Here is a 27,046-nt window from a genome sequence, read left to right as displayed (position 1 = left end):
TTTCAGATTTTTACCTTGTTACACTTTTGTTTGCTTTTTAAAAATAATTTTGTATTTTATAGAATCAAAAGTTGTTTTATCAATGTAAAATTAAAAAATAGAGAATAGGAAGTAAAGTAGTTGAGACAAATTGTGTAGATGATGATGATAAGGATTGAGATGGTTGGCTATAAAAAGAAACAGAAGCCACGTGGATGCTGGAGGTGAATACAGGCAAGTGAAAGCTTGGTTACAATGCTAGTTACCAGTGTGAACTTGAATGTGGACGGGATCCAGAACAAATGCTGAGGCTCTGGACTTCAGCAAGAGGAAAGTCACATCATCAATTATAAGAGGCCTGGAGGGATACTGAGAGAGGGGGAGGAAGACAAGACGGCAAATTGAAAACGCAGGAAGATTTGGGGTTGGAAAGATGGGAAATTCCCAGCTGAGGGTTTCTATTTTCTCATGAAGTTTGAGGAGTCTGGAACTTGTTGGTTTTGGCCTAAAATGAAATTTGATGGGAGAGCATAAATAGTCATAGGGGAGAGATGGAGAGTGAGCTTACTGGAGAAATACAGAATTGACTGGTAAAGCAGGCCCCTGTGTACTGTATGTGTCCTCTGTTTCCTGGTCAGCTGCCTTTATGTTCTGGAACAAAAGGTATCAGGATCTGCTCCAAGTGGTGGGCAGAGTGAATCTATGTTGGATCTGAGCTAAAACAAGAATTCCTCTGTTGTGCAGAAATGTGGATGCCACAGCACTTTCTATAGAATACTGTTTAGCACCAACCCGCCATTATATGTGCTGCTGCAGAAGTGCCCAGAACATAGAAGCAAAACATGGCGGCGGTGGCTGCTGCTGCTGCTGCTTCTTCTTCTTCTTCTTCCTTTTTGCTTATCAAAAATCACATGAGACAATTAGACAAAGAAGGTGGTGTGTGAGCCTGATTTCAGACTGGAACCTCAGGCTGTGCAATCATGGGGAAGTTGTTCAGAGTTTTGGAATTCTCCTTTGTTTTCTCTTAAGGCAGTTAAATTGTATCAGAGTTTCCCCTTCTAACTTTGACATTCTACTAGCTGTGAACACTGTACTTGATGGATTTTCCATGGCTGACGGCTTCTCTAAGGTGTTAGCTTAAATGTCACCTCATCAGTAACTGCCCTGGTTGAGTCAATGTCCCACCACCCCCAAGTATTCTCTGTCTTTGACTCCTATTCATTTCCCCCATAGCGTTTATTATGATATGTGATTCGTATTTGTGTCTTGATTTTTGGCCATTTATCAAAAGGCAGAGACTATATCTTTTAATTTACCAGTATGTGCCAGTGACCAGCACAGTGCTTGACACAATAAATGGCTTAATAGTTGGATATAGATGCAACAGACAGCCAGAGAAGCAAGAGGCCTGTGGAGTAGTCATAAAAGGATTCATGAGCTTGTCTTTGAAGGGTGAGTGGGATGAGGTGAAAGAGAAGACAGAAGGTATTTCACGTGCAGGAGAACATTGGCTGTGATGCAAAGGATACGGACATTGTGTGGGGGACGATGAGGAGGTCTGCTAGAAAGAACTGTGAGCTTTTGACAGAGCAGTAGGCTTTAAGATTGACTTTAAGTGAAAGGAACTTGGGCACTGTTATTTTCTTAAGGTGAAAGTAGCAGGGCTCAAGAGCACAGGCCAGACAGCCTGCTGTGGTAAAGTAAGTCTTGTACATAAAGACAGGGATGGGATGAAACTAGTTTGGGTTTGCAATGCTGAGGATCCCTGGAACATAAACTTAATCTGGAGTTTTTCCCCAGAAATTTCAAATCTACCTCTTAGAATTCTAAAAAAACACGACATCTTCACCTTTAAGCAGTCTTAAAACCTCGGATAGGTTGTCTGTGCTAATTGGTTATCTGACTGGTATCACGTTTTTCAGGTTGTGAGCATCTTACGATTGTTCCCCACCATCCCATGGACTCCAGTGAGCAACTCCCTGTAGCACGGTTCTGACTGTGGGAGTCTGGAGCCTTTTAGTCTTGTCTTTACCTAGGAGTCTCTTCTTCCCCGTCCTCTTATTTAAGAGCAGATATTTAAACATTGTTATCAATCAATGTGTAATTTTGAGGCTTTCGCAGGTGTTGCTGTGATTATTCAGAAGATGGGTTTTATGTGGCCTGGAATAGAAGGCAGAGGCTGCTTCCCTGCCCTGTGAATGTTCCTTTGGTCCTGCTGGCTATTCCCAACACCTGACTCGGTATCTTTGTTTATACAGACTTCTAATCCAAACCAGGGCACTTGCAGGAGATAAAGGGGCTACTGTTAATAAATAAGCCGGGAGAGTAGGTGTTAACTGACACTTCCCTGGGAAATCTGGGGCATATAGTCACCTTCATGGTATTGTACCTTTTCCACCTATTATATTGGAATCCTACCCATTGTATTGGTTCCTTATTGCTGCCATCATACATTGCCACAAATTCAGTGGCTTAAAATAACACAGATTTATTCTGTTCAGGAGGTCAGAAATTTGAAATAAGTCTTACAGGGCTAAATTCAAGATGGCAGCAGAGTTTGCTTTTTCTGGAGACTCGGGGGAGAATCTGTTTCCTTGCTTTTTTCATCTTTCAGATGCTACCTGTGTTCTATGGTTCATGGTATTGCATCATAGTGCCTTTACCTCCCCCTTCCTCTACTATCACTTTTGCCTTGTTTCTCCTTTGACCTTCTTGCCTCCCTCTTACGATGACCTATGTGATTACATTTAGGATCAATCTAGGATAAGCTGTCTATCTCATGAGCCTTAATTTAATCACACTTGCAGAATCCCTTTTCCCATATAAGATAACATTCACAGGTTTTATAGATTTGGAGGCCAGTATCTAGACTTCTATTCTCATTCCTTTAAGGAAACTAAGATGGATTCCATTTTGCAAATGACCTTTCCCAAAGCTGATTTCCAGTAGCATCCACCCATTTTCTTTTTAGGGAACTATGGCTTGTTTTGCTGCATTATGGTTAACTTTGGCTCTGCTTTATTCCCCCAGGAAGCACAATGTAAAATACAGGGGTGAATTTGATATGGATCCCATCCTCCGGAGTTTTATGTCAGATGCAGAGAATTGCTAGAGGTTTACCAAATATTTATGTCCTGTAATCTCTCTCAGGGAAGAGAAGCTAAATTTTCAGCTGGCCATCTTTTATGGCTTTCCATTGTTGTCAGAATAAAGTCCAAAGTCTTTATGTTGACCTACAGGATCCTGCATGATCTGATTTCACACGTTCTCTGGTCTCACTTTGTACCACTTCCTATCTTCTATACTCAATGCTTGAGTACTGAGGATTTTTTGTATCTTCACAGATGGTTTCAAGAATAAGTTCTCTTTCTGTCCCCTGCTTCCTTATGGACATGTGTGTAAGTGCATGTATGAAAACACATACTCTCTCTCTCTTGCCACCTGAATATCTCTTCTTCAATCTTGAGGCCTTATTCGAAGGCATTCACTAATAGAAACCTTTCCTGACCCTCCAATTAGTTTGGTACACTTGTTATACACTGCCACTGCAGCTTACACACTTGCTTAACGTCTGTTTGAATAATTGCAATTATTTAATTTGTCATCACTTATTTGTCCATCTTCCCTCACTTCCCCACTGAACTGAACACTTATCTAGGGGACTTTTCTGGTTCATTCACCATGAACCCTAGCACAATGCTCAACATATGAAAGAGTATACTCAGTGTTTACTCATGGATGTTGTATGAAGGGAATCCTCATTTTGGTGATATTTATCTCAATATCTGCTTACTCACTTGACTTCAAGAGAAATTTGTATTTTTTTAAAGATCCTAGAAAAATCCTGTATTTTCAAGACACCGGGAAGCTTTTGCTATGCATGTTGACAAAGAACCTAATGCATCTGATATTCTTTTTTGTTATACCTCTGATTCTAAGGAGGAGGTAGTACTGATACAGGTCCAGGGCAGGAGCAGTTTAAAGAAAAACTATGGTCTAGGCTCATGGTAGGAGATAAGAGAATCAGACTTTGCATCTTTGTTGTATGTCCTTTGATGATTCTCAACCACATAAATTTAGAAAGACTTAGATATGAATTCATGAAGGGATGTAATTAGTCTCTTTGAACCTTCTGGGAAGGGCTGTTCACACGGGTGAACAGGGTGAACGGTGTTCACAGGGTGTGTAACAGGCTCATCCTTTTCCTCTAATATGTATATTTCCAAGGGACACCAGGTTTTTTCTCCCCCATAATTATTTACCTTGTTCTGCTACTACCAGTTTTTCTTTTGTCTCTTCACACAGTACCATACTCAAAGTGTTTCCTGTTTTATTACACAAATTTTATTCTCTTTCAGTGTTAAATATGTGTGCTTTTGCTATAGTTGCCAAAACCAGGAGTGTGCTAGTATCATATCTCTCTTTCTAGTAGATAGTTCTTTAAATGTAGGAAACTATTCATTTTCAGCTTCTCAGAGACTCTAACAAGGGTCTATTCTGCTTTCTGAACCTTTCTGGGTTGTAACAATGTGCGCCATATGGCCTCAACAAACACTTCTTTGCAATGCCTAATTTTTTTGCAGCCAGCTTTCCCTCTTGAATGTATGTACTCGATGTGATTTTGCATATGCTTCTTTTATATAATGATCCAGATTCTTTGCTCTTCTGTTACATTCTTTCACCATTGCTTCAAGGTCTTTAGCTTAAGCAAAAGATGACAGTGTCATCTACATATTTGAGGTGTCTCTGGTCCTTGAGTTCTTTTCTTTATCTGTAGAAACCTTGAAAGTTTTCTCAAGGCAGGAGGTGAAGAGCCTTAGTGAGACACCACCTATTAATTCTACACTACAAGCTGACCTTTACACCCAATTTTCGAGTTAAATGTGACTCTACTGTTCGTGAGGATCTGTTTGGGCCACTTACCATGTGGGTCTTCTATTGCTTCCCTTGCAGGGCTTCCAACAAAGCATCAGTTTCCATTAAGTCAAAATTCTTTTCAAGTCCCACAAAAGCCATACAAAATGACTTGTTTATTGCCTATTGTTGAGCCCACTCTGCAGTTTGAAAGCAAATAAAAAATAATGCCCACTCTAACTACCCATACATACATGCTGGGTTACATCAGCTGTTACACGGTGTTGATTGTCTATAAAAAAGGTGTAGCTCTGATTGAACTTCTGGGCCACAGATAATATTAATCAAATGATCAATTAAGCAGCAGTTGTGAATGAATAAATGTCGACTAAGGAAATGGCCACACTTTCAAATTGATTGGGCCAATGCTGTCACCCGATGCAATGTGCAAGCATGACAAAACAGAAAATAATAGATATGTAAACAACAAGAACACTGTACATACCTACAAAACTTAGATGCCACTCATATCCAGACAGGCTGCATACACAACCTCATACGTCTAAGTTCGGAGCTTCTATTGGGGCCAGAGGATATGCTCAGAGTTGCCTTTGCCATTACTTTCATTCCCCCTGTCTCTCCCTCCCTTCTTACCTATCTCTCTCTTTTCCTTCTTCTCAGTGCTTTCCTGTCATCTTGGTAAGGGTCATTTATGAAAGAGGATTCTATGATGAAAATCTCTGTGGGGGTGGTTCAAAGTGTAATATTGTAGGAAGAGGCTCAAGTTCTGTGGAAGGGTGTCTTAATTGTTCTTTATGGCTACGAAACAAATAATTCTATAATAGCAGCTTAACACAGCCAATATTTATTATCTCAGTTTCTGTGTCGTGATGTGGTAGCTGATTTCCCCCATTGCAAGTGCCTCGGGACAGCGTGAGAGAGAGAATGCAAAATGGAAACCATAGTCTTTATAACCTCATATCACATGTGACACCCTTTCAGTTCTGCTGTAATGAGTCATTCAGCCCTTACTACATTCAAGGATAGAGCTGCACAAGGTCACAAATATCAGGAAGTGGGGGTTATTTGGGTCATTTTAGAGGTTACTGACCACAAGGATCAAACATTTCTTTTGCCTCCCCACTCCTCCTTTCCCTTAAAATGGAATCTAAAGAAAAAATTGAATAAACAAAAAACAGAATCAGACCCATAAATGCAGAGAACAAACTGAGGGTTGCCAAAGGGGAGGGAGTGGAGGGCAGGCGAAATGGGCAAAGGGGAGAGGGAAATACTGGCTTACAGTTCTGGAATGAGTAAGTCACGGGAACAAAAGGCACAGCATAAGGAATACAGTCAATGATATTATAATAGCAATGTATTAGGACAGATGGTAGCTACCTTGGTAAGCACAGCACAATGTATAAGCTTGTTGAACCACTGTGCTATACGCCTGAAACTAATATTGTGTGTCAACTCTACTAAAAAAATAAATAAAATGGAATTTAAATAATAATTCATATATTTTCTGCAGTTAAATGTGGAGGCTTCAATTCTTTCAATTTTAGTGCGTTTGCAAATACAGTGATTTTCGCAGGGGAATGACTTTTTATTCCTAATTCCTACCCTGCTTCATCTCTTTTTATTGAAATCCTACTCATCCACCAAATTGGCCTATCTGATATATTTCTGTTATTTATTTGCCAACATATTCCTGGTGTCTAGCATAGTGTCTTGTGATCAACTGATAGTAAATATTTGCTCAATGAGTGAAATATGCCACCTCCATCAAGAACCATCACCAGTGACCTCTTCCAGTCATGAGTTCTCCTTCTCATCAACGTCCTTGCATTTTGAGAAGGAGTATATGGTTAAACACACAGGCTCTGGAGAATAGAATTCCTGTATCACATCCTAATTCTGCACCTTACAGTCCTTGGGGGAGGTTATTGAACCTCTCTGTGCCTTAGTTTCCTTACCTGAAAATGGTGAAAGCATTGCTGTCAGAGTTCAATTGGATAACCCATGTGAAACTTAGAAGAGTATTTTCACATAGCTGACACACTGATGATTTACTTGGTTATTTCTCATTACTTAATTATTCTCATTATACCTCTCATGGGAAGTCTTGTGTTATTGCTGTTCACATACTTATTTTTATTCCAACAAGTAGAATATGTCAGAACAACTACAGTGAGATCACTCACCCATCTCCTTCTTCTACACTATGATTTCCTTAAAACTGAGACCTTGTTTGATTTGTCTTGGCATTTCTGGGTAGGACTGACATACAATTACTTTTTAACATGTATTTCTTGGACTTCAGACCAAATAGGAGCAAGAATAGTCATTTATCTTTGTGTGTATATGTGTGTGTGTGTGTGTGTGTGTGTGTGAGAGAGAGAGTGAGAGACAAAGTGACACAGAGAGAGAGAAATTATTAAGACTCTACTAGTACAGTGCCTTTTGTAAAGATGCTCAAAAAACCATTTTAAGTGATTTGAATTAAGGAGCAAGTTGTCCCTAACCTCCTTACCTTTTCTTCCTGTAGTCATAGTGGTGTAACAGAGCAAATCCAGACCTTTTGCCATATAAAGCTTTTTAGGCCGAGGTGGGACATGCCTAAGTAAATGAAAGTGACTCATCCTGTATATCTTTGGTTTCAATTCCTTATTTGTCTTGTGGCATTACCTATTTCCTTTAATCTCAGGGCATTCCTTATTTCCCTTAACCTCAGAGACATATCGATAATGATTATTTTTTTTTTACTTTTTTTTTGTTGACCCCAAAGATATAAAATTCTTTTTAAGGGTAGATGATAATGGCTGAATATTAGTGAACATGGTAATAAACCATGGAGATCCTGCTCCCAGCAGATACAAAGGTGACAATGTACCATATATTAATATTTTCTGTGACCTTTTTTCTCCTAATCCATTTTTTTCAAGCAAAAATTATGCCACACTTCCACTTGGAGAATGAGAGCCTCAAGGGGCTAGTACATGATGTTGAGCTTGATTATGCATAAGTTAAAAATTTAGGGAATTCAAAGATATAACTAAGAGAAAAGCAAAAAATATCCAATTATTTATCTTCAGTGTTTTAAAGTAAAAAGGGAAAATGGCAGCTAAATAATTAAGCTCTTCATTTTACTGTAGGTATACAAGCCAAGGAACCAGGTTAGATGTTGTTTAGAAATTGTTAAAAGGTTAAATTCATTAAAACATTACATAGGCTGGTATTCTTTTAGCAAGGAGTTCCAATGAAAATTCAAACAAGGGATGCACCTAGGTGTACAAGGAAACATGGGACCAAGTTTTAAAATAACTTATTTTTACTAAAATGTAAAGTATAAATTTCTCATTTGGAGTCGATCTCTACCAGCTGTCTTTTGAGTATTTGCGATTATAGCATAAAGAAAGCTAAAAATGAATAAAGTAGCATGATTCATTTTCTATAAGTTATTGCAAAGATTATAGGCTTCCATTTGAGGTTTGTGTTAGGAACACATTTTACTTTTACCATTGTGAACATGTGCGGACCTACAATGAAAATTTTGAAAAATGCTGGTGATAAGTGAAGGTGGAAAGTAATGGCCCAATGACGCCTTACATTTTAGCAACAGGAAAACCATGTTCTCCTCTGTCCTAATTTGTACGAAAAGCACACCCAAGTTCTCTCACGAGTGTCATTCCAAGGCTATGTCAGGTCAGTGTCCTCAGGATCATTGTAGAGTGTCCGGATACCCTTGAACCTATTGACATGAGTTTGAATTCCAAAGAAACTGAAGAAAGAAGGATGCTGAAAGCAATACAAAGAAATATGGGTGTAAAAGATTAATGCTCAGTGACACAAAAAAAGTAATGGAACGTTAAGAGAAAGAAAAGAAAAAAATAAATGAAGCATCTGGAGTCTGGTCCTAAGCTACCACGTCAAATGAAGAAAGTGTGTTTACAACCTTCAACTCATCCGTTCAAAGAAAAGCTCCTCCTTCCTTCAGCCTAAGGTTTCATTGTGGTACCACAATATGCCTTTCCTTTCAGAATGGTCTCACAGGGAGCCAGGCAGTGTCAGGTGAGAAATTATGGAAAGGGATCCATTTATTCCACAATATGAGCACTTCAGGGAAATTACAATATTTGTCCTTTGAAGGGTTGTTTTAGAAATGATGTTTAGAGGGGAGATTTTTGCCTATGACAAGATTGAGGAAGGCCTTTCTTTACCTTTCTGGAAATTGAGCCTGGGCAACGGAAGACTTCCCTGTTCCAAAGCTCTGTTGAGAAATAATACAGTATTGGGTTTCAGAATAATGAAATATTTTGCATTCTTAAAAGGTAATAAGGTAATTCTAAGGAGGTTTCTAATTGTTGTTTCAGTGAAGTAGAACATTAGACTCAAGAATAAAACACTTCCTTTTTATCGGTAGTCATTGATTTTAAATAGTTTAATTGAATCACTATTGATATACTCCAGTGTTATTTATTGGACTATTCTAAATGGAATAACGCATTAAATATAACCGAAATTGTATTTAAAAATATAATATGGACTCTTGCTTCACTGTGTATCCTTTTTTAACCTCAGTTTAATATTTGAATATAATAAACCAGCATTTAGATTGTACTAAGTACACACAATCAGAAAGGACCATTTTTTTCTTTGTTTAGAGAGAGCATATGTGTGAGTGGGTAGGGGGTGGGGTGGGTGGAGCCTGACTGGGAGCTGGATCCCATGACCTTGAGATCATAACCTGACCCAAAATGATTGACTGAGTCATCCAGGATCCCTGAGAAAGGATCACATTTTTTAAGAGAAATCGTTTTTATTTAAATTCTTAGACCTATACTGGAAATGTTAAGAAACATAAAAGATGTCATGAGTTGCTAATTGGCAGTCTAATTAATAGGGACTTTCTTGTAGGCTGATGGTAAATTCTGAGCACTGGTGTTTTTGTTTGCTTATATTTGGCTTTTGGTGAAAATCTGGAACCAAGATGATGCAGAAACATCAGTTCTTTTTCAGAGCCCTCATTTAACATTGTGGAGATGGCAGATTTTCCTTGAATGTTCTTTGGGTTTATAGAATTTCACGTATCAGATATGGATCAAATGATGTGAGAAGGAGCGATTTGCACTAAGACTTCATCCCAACCAGCCCAGAGGGGTTGATGATGTGCTGCGTTGCCCACGAGGAGGCTGGTAAGATGAACACCTGACGCTGCGCTCTCAGAAGTCTGGGGCTGCCCACAGCTGTTCCTTTTAGTCTTTCCTGGCTCCTAGGTGCCATCGCAATGAGGGGCTCTGATTGTGTTTTGATCTGAATCTCCATTTGGCCTTCAAGATACAGGAAGTTCCAAGTTATTGGTTGAAGTTGGGCATCACAAGGTCTTCTGTCGCAATGGGGAGGATAGTGAGGAGCTGAGAAACAGCATGAATCTTGAAGCCATCGGTTTGGATCATTAGCTATAAATTGCTTAAACGCTTTGAGCCTGAGTGTTTTCACCTATAAAGTGGGAAATTGGGATAATATGCATCTCATAAATCTGCACAGGGGAGTAAATAAGGTGACGGATGAAAAAATACCTAGTCCAGGGCCTAGTTGATTGTAGGAACTCAATATCATTTATTCTCCTTCTCCTCTGTTGTGACCTGAGAGCCAGTTTAACTTACTGTGGGCCCTTAGTTGATCTCATGAGCCTTTATGCTTTTCTCCCCAGGGAGCAGTGGAGCAAGTGTTCTAAATGCTTCGTAAATTGGGATTAACTAACACTAATCCCAAGACAAAATCTGGGAGCTACTCATAGGATTAATTTCAGTTAGTTTGAAGGCTTGAGAACCAGGAGCTCTGGGAGCTAGGAAAGATTGATGTTTTAGTTCAACAGTCAGGCAGAGAGAAAGTTAGAGATAGAGATAGATGATAGATAGATAGATAGATAGATAGATAGATAGATAGATAGATAGATAGATGATAGAAAATTAGTGCAAACTTCCCAGGTCTTTTTGTTCTATTCAGGCCCTCGATGGACTGGATGAAGTCCACACAGCCTGGGGAGGACCATCTACTATACTCAGTTCACCAATTCAAATGTTACTCTCTTCTGGAAACATCCTCCTGACACACACCCACAATTAATGTTGAGTCACTTATCTGGGCATCCCATGGCCCAAGTAAGTTGAATAAAATTAATCATCATAGCCTCCAAGGGAAAATGTTGTATCAACTTAACATTATCATCAGCAGAGTATGAGAGTGTCTAGTTTCCTAAAATTCTCACTGACACAGGATATTCTAAATTAAAAAAAATGTGGTGACAAGTGAGGCCGATGTAATTTTATTAGGCAAAAAAATGACAACACGTCACCAAGGCTATTATGTATGAAAGATAATGGTTTCTCTGTTTTCTGAATTCACTATTAGTTTGGAGAAGTTGTTTAATTTTGCTATTATATTTGATATTTTGCATTCTATTATAGATCTAGATTTCTAGGAGAAATTTGATATTTTTTCCTCTAGATATTTTCTCTCCCTTGACTTTCCTTGCTAAAAGCAAATATTAATATTTTCTTGTGATTAGTGTGTCTATTTAACCCCGAGTGCCTAGCCATGATCTAGTTCCTCAGGGGTCCTGTACAGTTGGGTTCTTATGAAATGAAGTTTTTACTTTTCATATTTCAGCTTCATTCTCTGAATATTCAAATACATTTGTCAACTGCTTTCAGAGAAGAGGCTGTGAAAGGATGATGATAAATCTGGAAATATAATTCTGATTTTCTTAAATATAAAATTGTGATACAAAGAGCAATGGTCCAGTGGTTCCAAATCTAGACTGTGTCAGAGTCACCAAGGAGATGAAAAAATACTCAAGCCTTGGTGCCGCGCCAGATCAGCTGAGAATGTAGAGTAGGTCTGAGATGTTATTTCTGCAAAACTCAGGTGATCTGATGGGCAACCAGGATTGAAAAACAAGCTAAGGTAACCCATGAGGGTTCAAATCCCACCCCTGCCCCAGCTCAGCTGTGGTATCTCAGTCAAATCACCTAAAATGCCTGGGCCTTCAGAGGAGTGAGATCAGGGTACAGGGCTCCTGAGATCTGAGCTCTGCACTGGTTCTGGAGTCAGCCAAGCCTTCCAGGATGTACGACTGTCCACAGCCCAAGGGTATCAGGAAGAAATGTTAACATCGCAGGTACATGTCAATGTATTTGATAGAGCATATTTGTGTGGTTTATATACAGAGTATATCATTTGAAATTAAAATAGAGGAAGTTTTAAGTGATTTCACTTCAGGGTCCTTGCTAAAGGCCGGGTAACGCTGCCAGTTCTTCTGTGAGAATTACAGATTAGCAAAGTGAGAATTGTAGCAGTTTGGCTGTAAAGATATTAAAAAGTCTAGTAAGTTTAAGTTATTTTCACTCCAGGAAAACTATAATCATTTGAAAGATCGAAGAACAAGAGTGAGATTTAAAAAAAGATTACATGTTCACAAATCACTGTGTTGCTGGTAAGGAAGGCATTGATGACTGTGTACCTGCATTTCATTGTTCGAACGGGCTAATACCTTTCTTTATGTTTAGCACAAATGCAGCATCTACTGAGAATGCTTTAAACCTGCAAGGTTTTAAACATTTTGCTTGATATTTTTGGTGGTGGTGGTGGTGTAAGGAAATCATCTCATTTCATACCAAGAATGATTTTCTTTATTGAGATGTCAACAGAGTGACATAAATGTTAAGGGGTCACTGCGTACCTTCTCCATCAAGTTCTCAAGATGTGAGCTAATACAATGTGCTTGATTAATCCTTTGCATAGAAATTCTAGAACTGGGAGTTTGCTGACCAAACAACTCCAAAGAAACACATTCTAGCATTCAAAGTGGAGCTTAAAAAAGGGAAAAACTAGCCGACGGCGAAAGTGTTTGTGGATCTGAATTTGTAAGTGTTGATGTGAGTTGATGTAAATTTCCATGGCCTTATTACTTAATTTTATACATGTGCGTCATTATTAACTTTTTATGCCACAACTGTTCCTGTGTTGAGCGTAGACCAAGGCAAGAGGTGGGGATCCCAGAAGTGGCAGGCGCACGTTTCTTGGTCCAACCCTTCAAGGGACACTAGTGAGGAAGGTAGCATAAAAGATGGAAGAACCCAGGTTTCTCATGAAATTTAAATTGTATAAATTCATAAACGAAAGTTACTGCTTTTCTCTCCTCTGTTCTACCGGTATATTTTCTAAACTAGGGCAAGTAAGCTAAAATTCATAATTTATAAACAATCTGTGGAAAAATTAGTGAATTATTCACAACACTTTTGAAAAATGTGTTTGTATCTTATACAAGAATTAGTTACTCTGTTAATCACAGTGGTGCCACAAATATGCTGGAAATTAGGACTTGCAAAAGTGAGTTTGGAAAAAAAAAAAAAAAGAGTCCTGTAACTCAATCTGAAATTGGAAAACCAAACTGATCCTGAATGGTCTATTTAAACAAGTGCCAATTATTGAATAATTCTCAGACCCAAACAGAAAGTTATTGCATATGGAAAGATTTTTTTTCCCTTGGAGTGCTTTATTCCAGATGCCCTTTTAAATTGTTTTTAATTCTCTGTGGGCAGTAGATAACTAAACCTACAAAATGGAGTAATGGCAAGGAGGAAGCAATCACGTTGGCCACTTCTAGTTAAGAGTCATGGAAAAGGCATCTGTTATATATGAATTGCAGACTATAAGGACTTTGACAGTCCATAGAGCAGACCTAATTTATTAAACTAAGTTTCTAATATAAACAGTAATTTGTTTCAGGCACTGACACTGCAGGTCTGGATTATGTGAACCAAATATAAAGAACTATATTTCTCTTTTGGAAAGCGTGTGCCTTTCGAGCACTGAAAGAAAATAATCTAATATGTCATAATAGTAAATATGATGAACATGGCCCACCTTCCTGAGCATGGGCTGATTCACACTCTCTCCTTTTTAAATTTTCCAGAAGTTATTTTAAAAGTACTGAGGTATGGTTTATAAACTTCAAAGCACACCTGTGAGTTCTATTCCAAATAGACGAGAACGTGGTGAGATTCCTTAAGCGAGTTTCAATCTTTTGTGCATTTTAATCCTGAGGTATGGTTTAAATTGGTGAAAACGTTCTCACCTACAAAATCAACTGATTAGAAAAATAGGAAGGTTCTCTTTACACTGTTGTTATTTTGCAGACAATGTTTGATAGAAAAGAGATTCTGAAATTTACATATTAAATAGCCTGGACATTTGGGGGAAAAAAAAAAACTATGGACAAAGCACAGCTTTATTTTCAGACTTTTGAAAGTGTTTCAATTAGGTTAAATAAGATGTGGCTTGATTCTTAAATGGCTGTGCTCTTTGTTTGTGAAAGCATTCACCTATTCTCACATGTACTCAGTGCCCCTTATTAAGTTATTTATAGGCTGCCAATTCCTACCTAAAGCAAGGAGGGATCCGCTTGCTCTCCTCTTGTTCTAAAGGGCAGCATGTTAGCTAGGCTGCAAGTAACAAACTCATCTTAAAATGTGGCTAACACATAAAGGGTATTTTATTATCTTACAAAACAGGAAGTAAAGTGGATGGCACTTCCATGACTGGTAAATTCAGTGATTTCCTTCTTGTGTCTCAATGTTGCCAAATACATGACAGGGTCTCTGTCATGTGTCCCAATGTAAGAGAGGAATATCATTCCTTGCAATTTTAAATGAGAGATTCCCATTTGACTCATTGGTCAGTGGTTGGGTCATGTAGCCACACCCACGTGGGCCTTGGCCAGGAGAATGGAATTACCCTGATGTGCTTAAACTAATTGGCATCCCACCCCCCTACTATGAAGGATAAGGCTGTCTGATACCTAAAGAAAATCAAGGTCCATTTAACAAGAATGAGGGAAATTGCCATTAGGTAGGTAGCCAGCAGTGTCCGCCAAAGGTAGGAGTGAGAAATATGATCGATTGGTAACACCTGAACGATAGATGGTAGGCATTAAAGGAAAATCGGCATAATATCATTTTATTACCTGCATACATCTGGGAAGAAGTGTTTTAGTATTTTTCCATGACGAATTTTATGTAACATAAACAAAAATCTTTGTAGCATAATACACTTAACAGTAAAGTAAAATTCCAGGGGGTACAGTGTGAAATACTGAGCCTGAAACACTTAGATCATTCTGGTTGAATCAACTATGCTAGTCAGTCACTAATAGGGTTAGTTTTCTCAAGCCATTTTGGTTTATGTGTCCCTGCGTTGACAAATTATTGACTGAATACAACCTGCCATTAGGTTTGTTTTCATGTTTCAGAGAATTTTTCTCCTACTTAACCACTCACTTGTCATAAATAGCTGAGTTATAGGGAAAATGAGAGTGGAGGAGGAAAGGGGTGATACAAAATGGTACAGAGAGAACCAATTGTTGGACACCATAAGTCTTTCAGGCTTCCTTTATTTTACCACCTTGACTGGTAGACATTTTTGTTCTTGCTTGTAATAAATTGATTTCAATTATTTTATCTTTTAAAACTTTAGACTCTTTAAGACATAGCTACTGCACCTTAGGGTTTTGAAGTAATAGCTTAACAAGATAGTCTTCTCAGTCAATATATGTTGAAGTCCTACTGGAACGGAAAGGAACTGTACTAATCCAAGGTGTTCCTGTCTGTGGCAGACGTTATGTGCTCCTAATCTTTGAAAATATTTTGAAAGAGTAAGAGAGATCCAAAAAGAAAAAAAAAACTGCTTTAATCAGAAACATACTAATTTAGGACCTATCTTCAAAAAGAGAGATAATATCTGGGGAATAACTGCAACTGTTTTTTTTTTCCCCAAATCTGTAGTCCTTCTGCTATAGAACAATCTCACCTGGCTGCTGATCTGATGCCGCCTACGATTGTGCTGTGTCCATGGGGTATGGTGTACAAAGATGGAGACAGAAAAACATGCAAACAAACAAGAATAAACCTAGACTTATTTTACAGCTGCACAGGGCTTTGGCTTTAGATGTACATGTTTACATATGCAGGGAATTACTTGGGGAAGGCACATTAGTTATACATAGCTTTATAGTTCTTAAGACTGCTTTTTAAAACATTATTTTTTAAATTTTAATTAGGTTCATCAGGGTTATTACTGCTTTTTAAAAAAAATTATAATAACTTATTTTTTTCTTTAGAGTATAACTTTTAAAATTGTCTTTGGATTGAAAGACTTTGGCATAATAGCATTAATATATCAAAGTCAATCTGGGTTTTTAAATCAGCCAGGAGCTCACATTAAAATAAGATCATGTAAAATACCACTTTGCTCACTTGCCTCTCCCTCTCTGTGTGTCCACTGTTCCAGTCCTATAGTCTTCTGCGGAAAAAGAAGTGAAAATTGTTCAATAAACATTTTAGGTGGGAGTCCAGATACCTGAATTCTTGTTCTGGCATTCTCCTGACTTGACTTCCATTCATGCTTTATTTGGGATAATATCATGTCTGTTTGACTGATGCACATTGTTCACCATTTTGGACAAGGGTGCTTCCATTTCCTCATTAGTAGCAATAAAACTCCATAATTCTTAGAAGTTTAGATTCCTGTGTATGGACTAATGAACTTTGTTTTGCATGTTATGCCTAGAGTCACTCAGGAGAATTTTTAACACTTCAAGGGAAGGACTTCAATTACAGAGTGGTTCTTACTGCGAGGTAGTTACATAGCTGTTAAATCCATGGAATGAAGGACACCTGTCATGAGTATAATTTGCTAATTAGAAGATTAATTCATTTCAAATACAGATTTTTTAAAACCAAGAAATTGCAGACATACAATCACACCTGCAAAAAAAAAATTTTGAATTCGAAAATTTTCTGTGCATGTGTTTAGCAGTAAATTTGGTTAAAAATAAATTCTATAAATTCACTATGGCTTTCTTATATTAGAATGCTTTTATTTGAGTTTCTCTTTGCGTCAGTGTTATTTCTGGCTTTAGTGTAAAACTTTAAAAGGAATTTTAAAAGTCTGGAGCTGCATTGTTTGCTTCCTCTGAGAAAAGTAAAAGCAAAATGAGCTGATTTTTTTTTTTAAATGGTTATACAAATTGTCTTTTTAAAGTTAAATAAGCCTTTAGCATGTACAAACTTCTGGAAAGTAAGCTTGGTATTTAAAAGAGTTTCTATTTCTTAATTTTAAGACCTTTTCTTTTAAACGAAATAAAAAGTAGAACATAGGTGTATTTTTAAGCCTGTATGATTCTTTTATTTTTTTCACTAAATCTCATAAAATCAGAAATCATTATTGCCAGTAGTTGCTGCTTTAGAACATAGACTCCAGAGAACGCAATACTTTTCATTTATGACCGTGTTTTAATTTTAATTATCAGCTTTTTGATAGGGCACAGGAAGCAGGTATAAATTATAGTGAGGTAGATTATTGATCAGTTATATTTAAAGGCTTTGGAGTCAGTCACATACTCTAGAACAAATCATTATTCCAAATGGTCTCTTTATCTAGCACTGAGGGGATTAAACTTGATTTATCAAATTTTGAAAACAACTTTGCAATGTTTGTCTTCAGTAAAATTCAGACACTTCCCCCTCCCCCCCAGTTTTGGTTCCATTCATGCTTTAGTTGGGATAATTGTTGTATTTCTAATTTGTTCTGACTGTAAACTATGTGTTGATCCTTAAATCTTAAATCTATTGTCTATCTTGTAAAAATTACCTCAGTAGCTTTATTTTTTCTTACCAAAAGCTATCTTCTATCAATTGAGAAAGCATCTAAATATCAAAATGTGGAAGCTGATGTGATGCCCAAAGTGTGGTGGAGTTGCTATCAAGCAGATAGTCACACTAGAAGTCTAAGGGGGTAGAAAATAGCATTATTAGCTTGAGGCTAATGGTTCTGCTTTACAACCTTGTTGATGGAATACTGAGTTCGGTCTGTTTTCTCCTCACATGATCTTTAGGGTCAACAGCCAGGGATGCTGAGTAGTTGGTCTGGGTCCCAGAGAGAGGGTCTGGTAAAAGTAGGCCATTGTTTCTTATTGCATTTCCTGACCAACTCTTAACTATTTGTGCTTGCCCATTCTGTGGACCTCAGACCCCAATGGATAATTTCTGACTCATTCTTATAATGAATCACTCCCTTACCCTAGGGATTATATTTTCTACTACCCCAGAGGATATAGTGGGTAAATGGTTGTTATCGTGGAGAAAGTCAGGTAGGTTACTGGTAAGACTTCCTTCTTTTGAGTAAGGTCAAATATAGGAAGCTGATTATCTTTCTAGGTTTTAATAATAATTCCAAGAGATATAGTTTATAAAATAACATTAAGTCAAGGGGAATTAGTTACCAGCATAGTAAGAATGAAGGAAATGTGCTAGGATCTGAATGTGTAACCCCAAATTCATATAGTGGTATTAGGAGGTGGGACCCATGGGAGGTAACTAGTTCATGAGTCCAGAGCCCTCATAATTGGAATGAGAGTCCTAGTAAATGGGACCCCAGAAAGCTAGCTTTACCCTTGCACAATGTGAGGACTCAGCACAAAGATAAGGTCCATGAACCAGGAAGTGGACCTTCACTGGCATTTGCCTATGCCATAATCTTGGACTTTCCAGTCTCAAGAACTATAGAAATAAATGTTGTTTGCTTATAAGACATCCAGTGTGTGATATTTTTGTTATAGTAGACTGAATGGACTAAGACCTATGGTCATTTCTCTGGTAAACTACTTGGGCTCCAATCTTTCCTTATGTGTTTATATTGTACAAATAGTGCTATTTTTGTAAACTTTGAGAGCACCTATGGGGAAATTATTTTTTAGAAAGAAGAGTGGAATAGAAATATGACCTCACAAAAGTGATGACCTTGAACAGAATTCTTTTCTATCTGGAATGACTGGAAGGCTGCTAGATGCCTGCTGTTGTTGCTCCAAAGCTGGGAAGAGAGCCTTAATGTTCTCCACTGGTTAAAATCCAGGAAGAAGCAAGGAGTTATGATGTAGACAGATCCTAACACCTCCTCCTCAACATTGAATTTTTTGGATCTGTGCCCAAGATCCTGCAAATTAATAGTGATTGAATAGTCTCCACACATTTGGACTTCTGCATCCCTTAGGCTCCCAGCATTGATGTATCCAGTACATCTATAGTTCAGGATTTGTAAACTCTAATGCCGTTACAGGCCCAGATAGTTAATCTAAACAAGTCAACTGTGTTGGGTGCAAGCTATGGCCACGTGGGGAATACAAGCTCTTTCTCAGTGGGTCCTGGTGACAGCTTTTTGTTACCAAGTAGGAATGGAGGGTTTTTTTTTTTTTTTTTAAGATTTTATTTATTCATTCCCGAGAGAAAGAAGCAGAGACACAGGCAGAGGGAGAAGCAGGCTCCTTGAAGGGAGCCTGATGCAGCACTCGATCCCAGGACCTCGGGATCACACTCTGAGCTGCAGGGAGATGCTCAACCACTGAGCATCCAGGTATCCCAGGAATGGAGTTTTTAAGAGAAACTAGAAGTTTAAATTTCCATGGAAAAGATGGACTTTTTAATGTGAAATCTAACAATTTTTAAATGTTGGCAACTGAATAAAACTTAGAAAAAAGAAAGAAATAACCCATCTACCAGTCAGGTTGCAGCAGTGAATTTGATACCTCAGCTCTAGGTATAGTTGGGTGGTTTGTAACGCCAGCAATGCTAGGAACCAATACTATCTTCCTAGATGGAGAAGTATAATCACACATAGGCATATTCACTAAGGCAACTTTTGTGCTTAAGGACACACAGGGGGACAGTTTTTATGTCCATAAAAAGGGAGAATTTGATAATTTTTTGATAATTTTTCTTAGTTTTTTAAATATATAGAGTCAATATTAGTTTTTGGTTATTCCAGTATATACTTTTATGTGTTGAAATACCAATGTTTTTGTTAGAGTAACATCATTTTTTTGGCATTAGAAATCTGAACTCTGAAACATTTACATACCAAGACATTCCTAGAATGAAAGTTTATAATAGAATAAAGCTTAGAAAGTATTTTTTCTGTACTTCCATAACCTGCATAAGGAGAAAGAAATATAACAGAAAAATGTCTTTTGCAACAAGAGTATATACAATCACACTCTATGTAAAGACTTTCCAAACCAGCAGAGTATGTGACCAGATTAAAATTATACAAGTAACTGTACATCGGAATCTCTACGTACTATGACAAAAACCAGTAACTATAAAGTGAGGCTGGAAATGCTTTTTCTTGAAACTAAATTATATTATCAATAAAATGTCTATAGTATTAGTACAAATATTTTGATATTAAATAGTGACTTAGAGTACTGCCATTTGCTCTATGGTACAACCAATATATGTACTGACAAATTGTGGCTAATTTATAAATGGGTACGAGTGAGGTTTCCTTATTTTTTTTCTTGTAAATTTTTGTAACTTCTACGATATTCCTCCTTAAATGAGCTCAAAACTTTCACATAAATGACCTATTCAAGATCACTACTTGGCTTTCCTCAATTTTGCATGACATTTTTGCAAATTGGACTTCTCTTGGCACATTTTCCCATGATCTGCTACCTGAATAACTGAGATACATCTAACGTGTATTTTTTTGTATGAACTTTCAATCTGCAGCAGTCCATTTTCTTTTTGTGATTCACACAAAATTAATTGTGCTATTTTTTCAACACTCTTCGTAGCTATTTTAGGTTATGAAAACGATACATGATACCAAATAGTTCTAATTTTCTTTGTAAAAGTGAAATGTATACAATGAAGTATACTACAAAAAAACTAATAATTATCAGGGAGAGAATGCAGTTTCATTTGTGAGGGGAGGGGGGGAGAAAAGGCTGAATCTTGGAAGACCTAGCTTCCAGATTTTCTAACTGCCACTCAGGTGTTCAGCTGAGCTGCTCTATGCTACAACCTTTGTCTTCGAACTACAGGGCTCACAGCAGCTTTTGCCCAACCTCAGGGATGTGTGTTAGCACTTGCTGAAAGGGGACAGGATGTTTGATATTTCTGAATAGATTCTAGTGGTTATGAGTGTTCCGTTATACTTCTATGGAGGGTACTAAATTTTGTAATTTATGCACCTGCAATATATTGGTTATTTTGCTTAAACAATATTGTTTACAGCTGAAATAGAAAACTGAGGTCAGAATAAACAGGTCTTGTTAAGTAGAATATATACAGTGACTACCACTGTGCTGTTTTTTTAAGTGTGAAAATCTCAAAGGGTTGCCTTGAGATTTTTCAGAGCAAAACATGATACTGAGCAAAAACTAGCAAACTGTAAGAAATGTAATCTATCAGTGCATGAAAATTACATTAAATTTAATAGAAGTGTTTCAATAGAGACCACCTAAATCAGGCTAAACTATCAATTATCATTAAACATTTTATATATGCAAATGAATGCATCCGAGAGGAGTTTAAAATCAGCATGGCCAATAAGAAAACAGTCAACAGATATATTATTTGACCTTTACAGTGATATTGTAGGAGTAAACTTTTTCATAATAGTTTAATTAAACTGCCTTCTTTGATCCAAGATCCTCAGTGACCTTCAGATGATCATTTATCATTATTGGGCAGTAGGAAAGTACTAGGCCATCTATAGCTTACAGAGAGGTTATATCTAGTGGGAGTAAATCTATTTCATTTGTGATATAATGAACATTGGGTCTATGTAACAGATACTTGAACCACCCCAGCACCCCCATGTAGTCGTTTATCTGGTTAAGCATCCAACTCTTGCTTTTGGCTCAGGTCATGATCTCAGGGTTGTGAGATCCAGCTCCAAGTCAGGCTCTGTGCTCAGCAGTGAGTCTGCTGGAAGTTCCCTCCCCCCGCCCCTCCCCCTTGCGTGCTCACACATGTGCACACTCTCAAATCTTTAAAAAAACAAAAACAAAAACTACCGCATGTTGGTGGCAGTAGTCTCAAAGGAAAGGTGGGTGCCTATACTATAAAATGCAAAAAATGGTGGCTATTTTTACAAATAAGATCTTTTTATTTCCTGAAATCAGAAAAATGGTCTCCATGAAAAGAACCACTTTTTGAAAATAAAAATTACTAGATATGTGTGTCCCATCTATCCTTGAGCTGCTATTGGGTGGAGGGAGGAATTTTGAGATCTGGAATAAAAAATAATATTCTTCTTGGCTCAGCCAAATGGCCAGCATGTGACCTAGGACATGGGGAAAGGCAGTGAGGATCGCAAGAGACATACGCAGAGCATGGCAGGTTATGTTGTGGCTCTTAAAGATCAAAGGTGGTATCTCCAGGTAAGTCAGGCCTGGAGGCAGCAACGCATCCCACTTGTGTGTGAGCATGGAGTTAAGGGAAAATAAAACTTTCCTCCCTTGTTGGCTGCAGAGTCTGCTCAGAAAGGATTTACCTGATACAGGAAGTGTGGACATTTTATTTTGTCACACTTAAAATAAGGCTTGAACTTACAAATCTCTGAGGTCTCTTTAAGTTCAAAAACTTCAAAGTTGTCTTTTCCATTAAACTAGGCTTCAGTTATTTCCTGGAGTTGGGCCTTTCTACCTGGAGCAAACACCAAACACCACCATGCAACCTTTCTTCCTCCATCATTTGTGGAGAGGCACTGATTTCTCTTGAATGTCTGTTTCTCTGTACCCTCAGTGTGGTTCTCTTTTCTTTTGCCTGTGAAATGCTCTTATCTCATTGGCTTGTGTATGTTTTAACTACTTGATCCTTCACATGTTTCTTCTGGGTTGGTCTGCTTGTAGTCCCAGGAACAAATATTTCATTTAAAATATATCTGGTTAAAATTATTTTTGTGAAAACTTGGAATGTATAAACTCAAAAAGTATAAATATAAAATGGATATTTTCTATTGTGAAGAGGAGATGCATGGCTGTATGGAAAGGTTAAAAGTGAATTAGAGTATTTTAAAAATTATATATTGTAGAGGAGATTTTATGAGAGTCTTTGCAAAAGTTGAAAAGGTTGTGTGTTCCTTTTCATTACAAGGGTACAACCTGTGGATACCTGGGTGGCTCAGTGGTTGAGCTTCCGCCTTTGGCTCAGGTCATGATCCCGGGGTCCTGGGATCAAGTCTTAAATCGGGCTCCTCCTAGGGAACCTGCTTCTCCCTCTGCTGTGTCTCTGCCTCTCTCTCTGTGTCCCTCATGAATAAATAAAATCTTAAAGAGGCTACAACCTTATATTATGTTTAGTTTTTTTTTTTAAATTCCAGTCACTATACAGTATTATGTTAGTTTCGGGGGTACGATACAATGATTTGACAATTCCATACATCACCCAGCGCTCATCAGAGCAAGTGCCCTCCTTAATCCACATCCCCTATTTCACCCATCTCCCAACCACCTCCCTGCTGGTAACCAACCATCAGTTTGTTCTCCTAAAGAGTCTGTTTCTTGGTTTTCCTCTCTTTTTTTCCCTTTGCTTGTTTTCTTAAATTCCATATATGATTAAAATAATATTTGTCTAATTTATTTTGCTTAGTATTCTCTAATTCCATCCATGTTGTTGAAAATGGGAGGATTTCACTCTTATGGCTGAATAATAATCCATTGAATGTATATACATCACTACTTCTTATTCATCTATTGATGGACACTTGGACTGCTTCCATAATTTGGCTATTGTTGATAACGCTGCTATAAACATAGATAGCCGTGCATCCCTTCAAATTAGTGTTTTGGTTGTTTTTTGTTTTGTTTTTTTGTTTTGTAAATAGTAGTGCATTGGTGAATTGTAGGGTAGTTCTATTTTTAACTTCCTTGGGGGAACCATACTGTATTCCACAGTGGTTAATTCCAAACTGTTTGCATTCCCACCATCACTGCAAGAGGGTTCTCCTTTCTCCACATCCTCGCCAACACTTGTTTCTTATGTGGTTGATATTAGCCATTCTGGCAGGTGTGAGATGCTGTCTCATTGTAGCTTTGATTTACATTTCCCTGATGATAAGGGATGATGAACATCTTTTCATGTGTCTGCTGGCCATCTGTATGTCTTTGGAGAAATGTCTCTTCATATCTTCTGCCTATTTTTAAATTGGATTATTAGTTATTTGGCTGTTAAGCTTGATACATTCTTCACATATTTTGGATACTAACCTTTTGTTGGATATGTCCTATGCAAGTATTTTCTCCCATTCCATAGGTTGCCTTTTAGTTTAATTGATTGTTTCCTTTACTGTACAGAAGCTTTTTATTTTGATGAAGTGCCAATACATTTTTGCTTTTTTTTTAATTTTTTTTTAAAATTGTATTTATTTATTCATGAGAAACACAGAGAGAGAGAGAGGCAGGGACACAGGCAGAGGGAGAAGCAGGCTCCATGCAGGGATCCCGATGTGGGACTTGATCCCGAGGCTCCAGGATCACACCCTGGGCTGCAGGCAGTGCTAAACCACTGCACCACTGGGGCTGCCCACATTTTTGCTTTTGTTTCCCTTGCTTCAGGAGTTTTACCTAGAATTTCGTAAAACCATTTGTTAAAGGAACATTCTTTTTTCCCATTGGATATTCTTTCCTCCTTTGTCAAAGATTAATTGACCAATAATTATGGGTTTGTTCCTGGGTTTTCTATTCTGCTTCATTGAACTATGTGTTTATTTTTGTGCCAGTACCATACTGTTTTGATCACTACAGCTTTGTAATAAATAGAATTTGAAGTCCAGATTTGTGATGCCTCCAGCTTTGCTTTGCTTTTTCGAAATTGCTTTGGCTGTTCAGGGTCTTGAGTGGTTCCATAGACATTTTAGAATTGTTTGTTCTAGTTCTGTAAAAATTGCTGTTGGTATCTTGATGGGGATTGCATTAAATGTGTAGATTGCTTTGGGTAATATAGATATTTTAACAATAGCTGTTTTTCCAATCCAAGAGCATGAAATGTCATTGAATTTTTTTGTGTTGTCTTTAATTGCTTTTTAATTTTTTTAATTTATTTTATAGTTTTCAGAGTGCAGGTCTTCTACCTCTTAGGTTAGGTTTATTCCTTAAGTATCTTATTATTTTTAGTGCAATTATAAATGGCATTGTCTTCTTTATTTTTCTTTCTGCTACTTCATTACTCATGTATAGAAATGCAACAGATTTCTGTACGTTGATTTTGTATCCTGCAACCTTACTGAATTCCTGTGTCAGTTCTAGCAGTTTTATGGTGGAATCTTTTGGGTTTTCTATATATAGTATCTTTTCATCTGCAGATAGGAAAAGTTTCACTTCTTCCTTACTGATTTGGATGTTTTGTATTTCTCTGTGTTGTCTGACTGCTGTGTCTAGACTTCCAGTACTGTGTTGAGTAAAGCTGGTGAGAGGGAGCATCCTTGTCTTCCTTATTGGAGAAAAGCTCTGTTTTTCCCCTTGAAGGTTGTTAGCTGTGGGTTTTTCATATATGGCATTTATTATGTTAAGGTATGTTCCCTCTAGAGCCACTTTGTTGAAGGTTTTTTTTTTTTTTTTTTTTTTTTTTTTTTTACCATGAATAGATGTACTTTGTCGAATGCTTTTCCTGCACCTATTGAAATGACCATATGGTTCTTATCCTTTATTGATGTGATGTATCACGTTGATCGATATGGGAGTATTGAACCACCCTTGTAACCCACGAATGAATCCCACTTGATCATGGTAAAGGAGTTTTTCAACATCCTGTTGGATTTGGTTTGCTAGTATTTTGTTGAGAATTTTTGCGTCTATGTTTATCAGAGATATTGTCCTGTAATTTTTTTAATGATGTCTTTATCTGGTTATGGTATCAAGGTAATGCTTGCCTCATAGAATGAATTTGGTATTTTTCTTTCCTTTGATATTTTTTGGAATAGTTTGAAAAGAGTAGGTATTATCTCTTTTTTAATGTTTGGTAGAAATCCTCCGTGAAGCCATCCAGTCCCGGACTTTTGTTTGTCAGGAGTTTGATTGTTGATTCAATTTCTTTGCTGGTTATGGGTCTGTTTAGATTTTCTATTTCTTCCTGTTTCAATTTTAGTAGGTTATATGTTTCTAGGAATTCACCTATTTCTTCTAGGTTGTCCAGTTTGGTGGCATGTAGTTTTTTATAATATTCTCTTAATTGTATTTCTGTGGTGGTGTTCCTTCTCATCTCTCATTTGTGGCTTTGAGTCCCTTCTCTTTTTTTCTTAAGTTTTACCAGTAGTTTATCAATTTTATTGATACTCCCCTCACCCCCCCCCCCCCCCCCACCAAAAGGACCAGCTCCTGGTTTCATTGATCTGTTCTATTGTTCTTTTAATTTCTGTATAATTTATTTCTGCTCTAGTCTTTATTATTTCCTTTCTTCTGCTGATTTTAGGGTCTTTGTTGTTATCTAGCTCCTTTAAGTATAAGATTAGGTTATTTATTTGAGGTTTTTCTTGCTTCCTGAGGTAGGCCTGTATTGCTATAAACATTCCTCTTAGAACTGCTTTTATTGAGTCCCAAAGGTTTTGGACCTTTGTGTTTTCATTTTTGGTTTATCTCTATGTATTTTTTAAATTTCCTCTTTGATTTCTTCCTTGACCCATTCATTGTTCAGTAACTTATTATTTAATCTCCCTGTATTTGTGGTCTTCCCAGATTTTTTCTTTTGGTTGACTTCTAGTTGTATAGTGTGATGGTCAGAAAACATCCATAATATGACTTTGATCTTGAATTTGTAAGACTTGTTTTGTGGGCTAATATGTGATATATTCTGGAGAGTGTTTAGTGTGCGCTGGAATGTGTATTCTGTTATAGGATGGAATGTTCTGAATATCTGTTAAATCACCTATTTCAGTGTGTCATTCAAAGCCATTCTTTCCTTGTTGACTTTTCTGTTGAGATAATCTGTCCATTGATGTAAAGGGGGTATTAAAATCCCATATTAGTTTAATATCAATTAAATCTTTTATGTTTGTTGTTAACTCTCTCCTATATTTGGGTGCTCCCATTTTGGGGTCATAAATATTAAAATTGTGATATCTTGCCATTGGATTGTTTCCTTTATTAAGATAGAGTGTTCTCCCCCCCCCCCCCCCCCCCGTTACAGTCTTTGTTCTTGTCTATTTTGTCCAATATAAGTATCACTACCCTGGCTTTCTTTTGATATCCATTTGCATGATAGTTATTTTTCCAAACCCTCATTTAGACCTAAAGATACCTGTAGATTTAAAATAAGTCTCTTGGAGGCAGTATGTAGATGGGTGTTCCTGTTTAATCCATTCTGTCACCCTA

Source organism: Canis aureus, chromosome 36 (genome assembly GCF_053574225.1).
Source record: "Canis aureus isolate CA01 chromosome 36, VMU_Caureus_v.1.0, whole genome shotgun sequence".
In the NCBI taxonomy this organism is placed as follows: domain Eukaryota; kingdom Metazoa; phylum Chordata; class Mammalia; order Carnivora; family Canidae; genus Canis; species Canis aureus.
The sequence above is the reverse complement of the archived record's forward strand: the minus strand, read 5'-3'. Positions refer to the sequence as shown.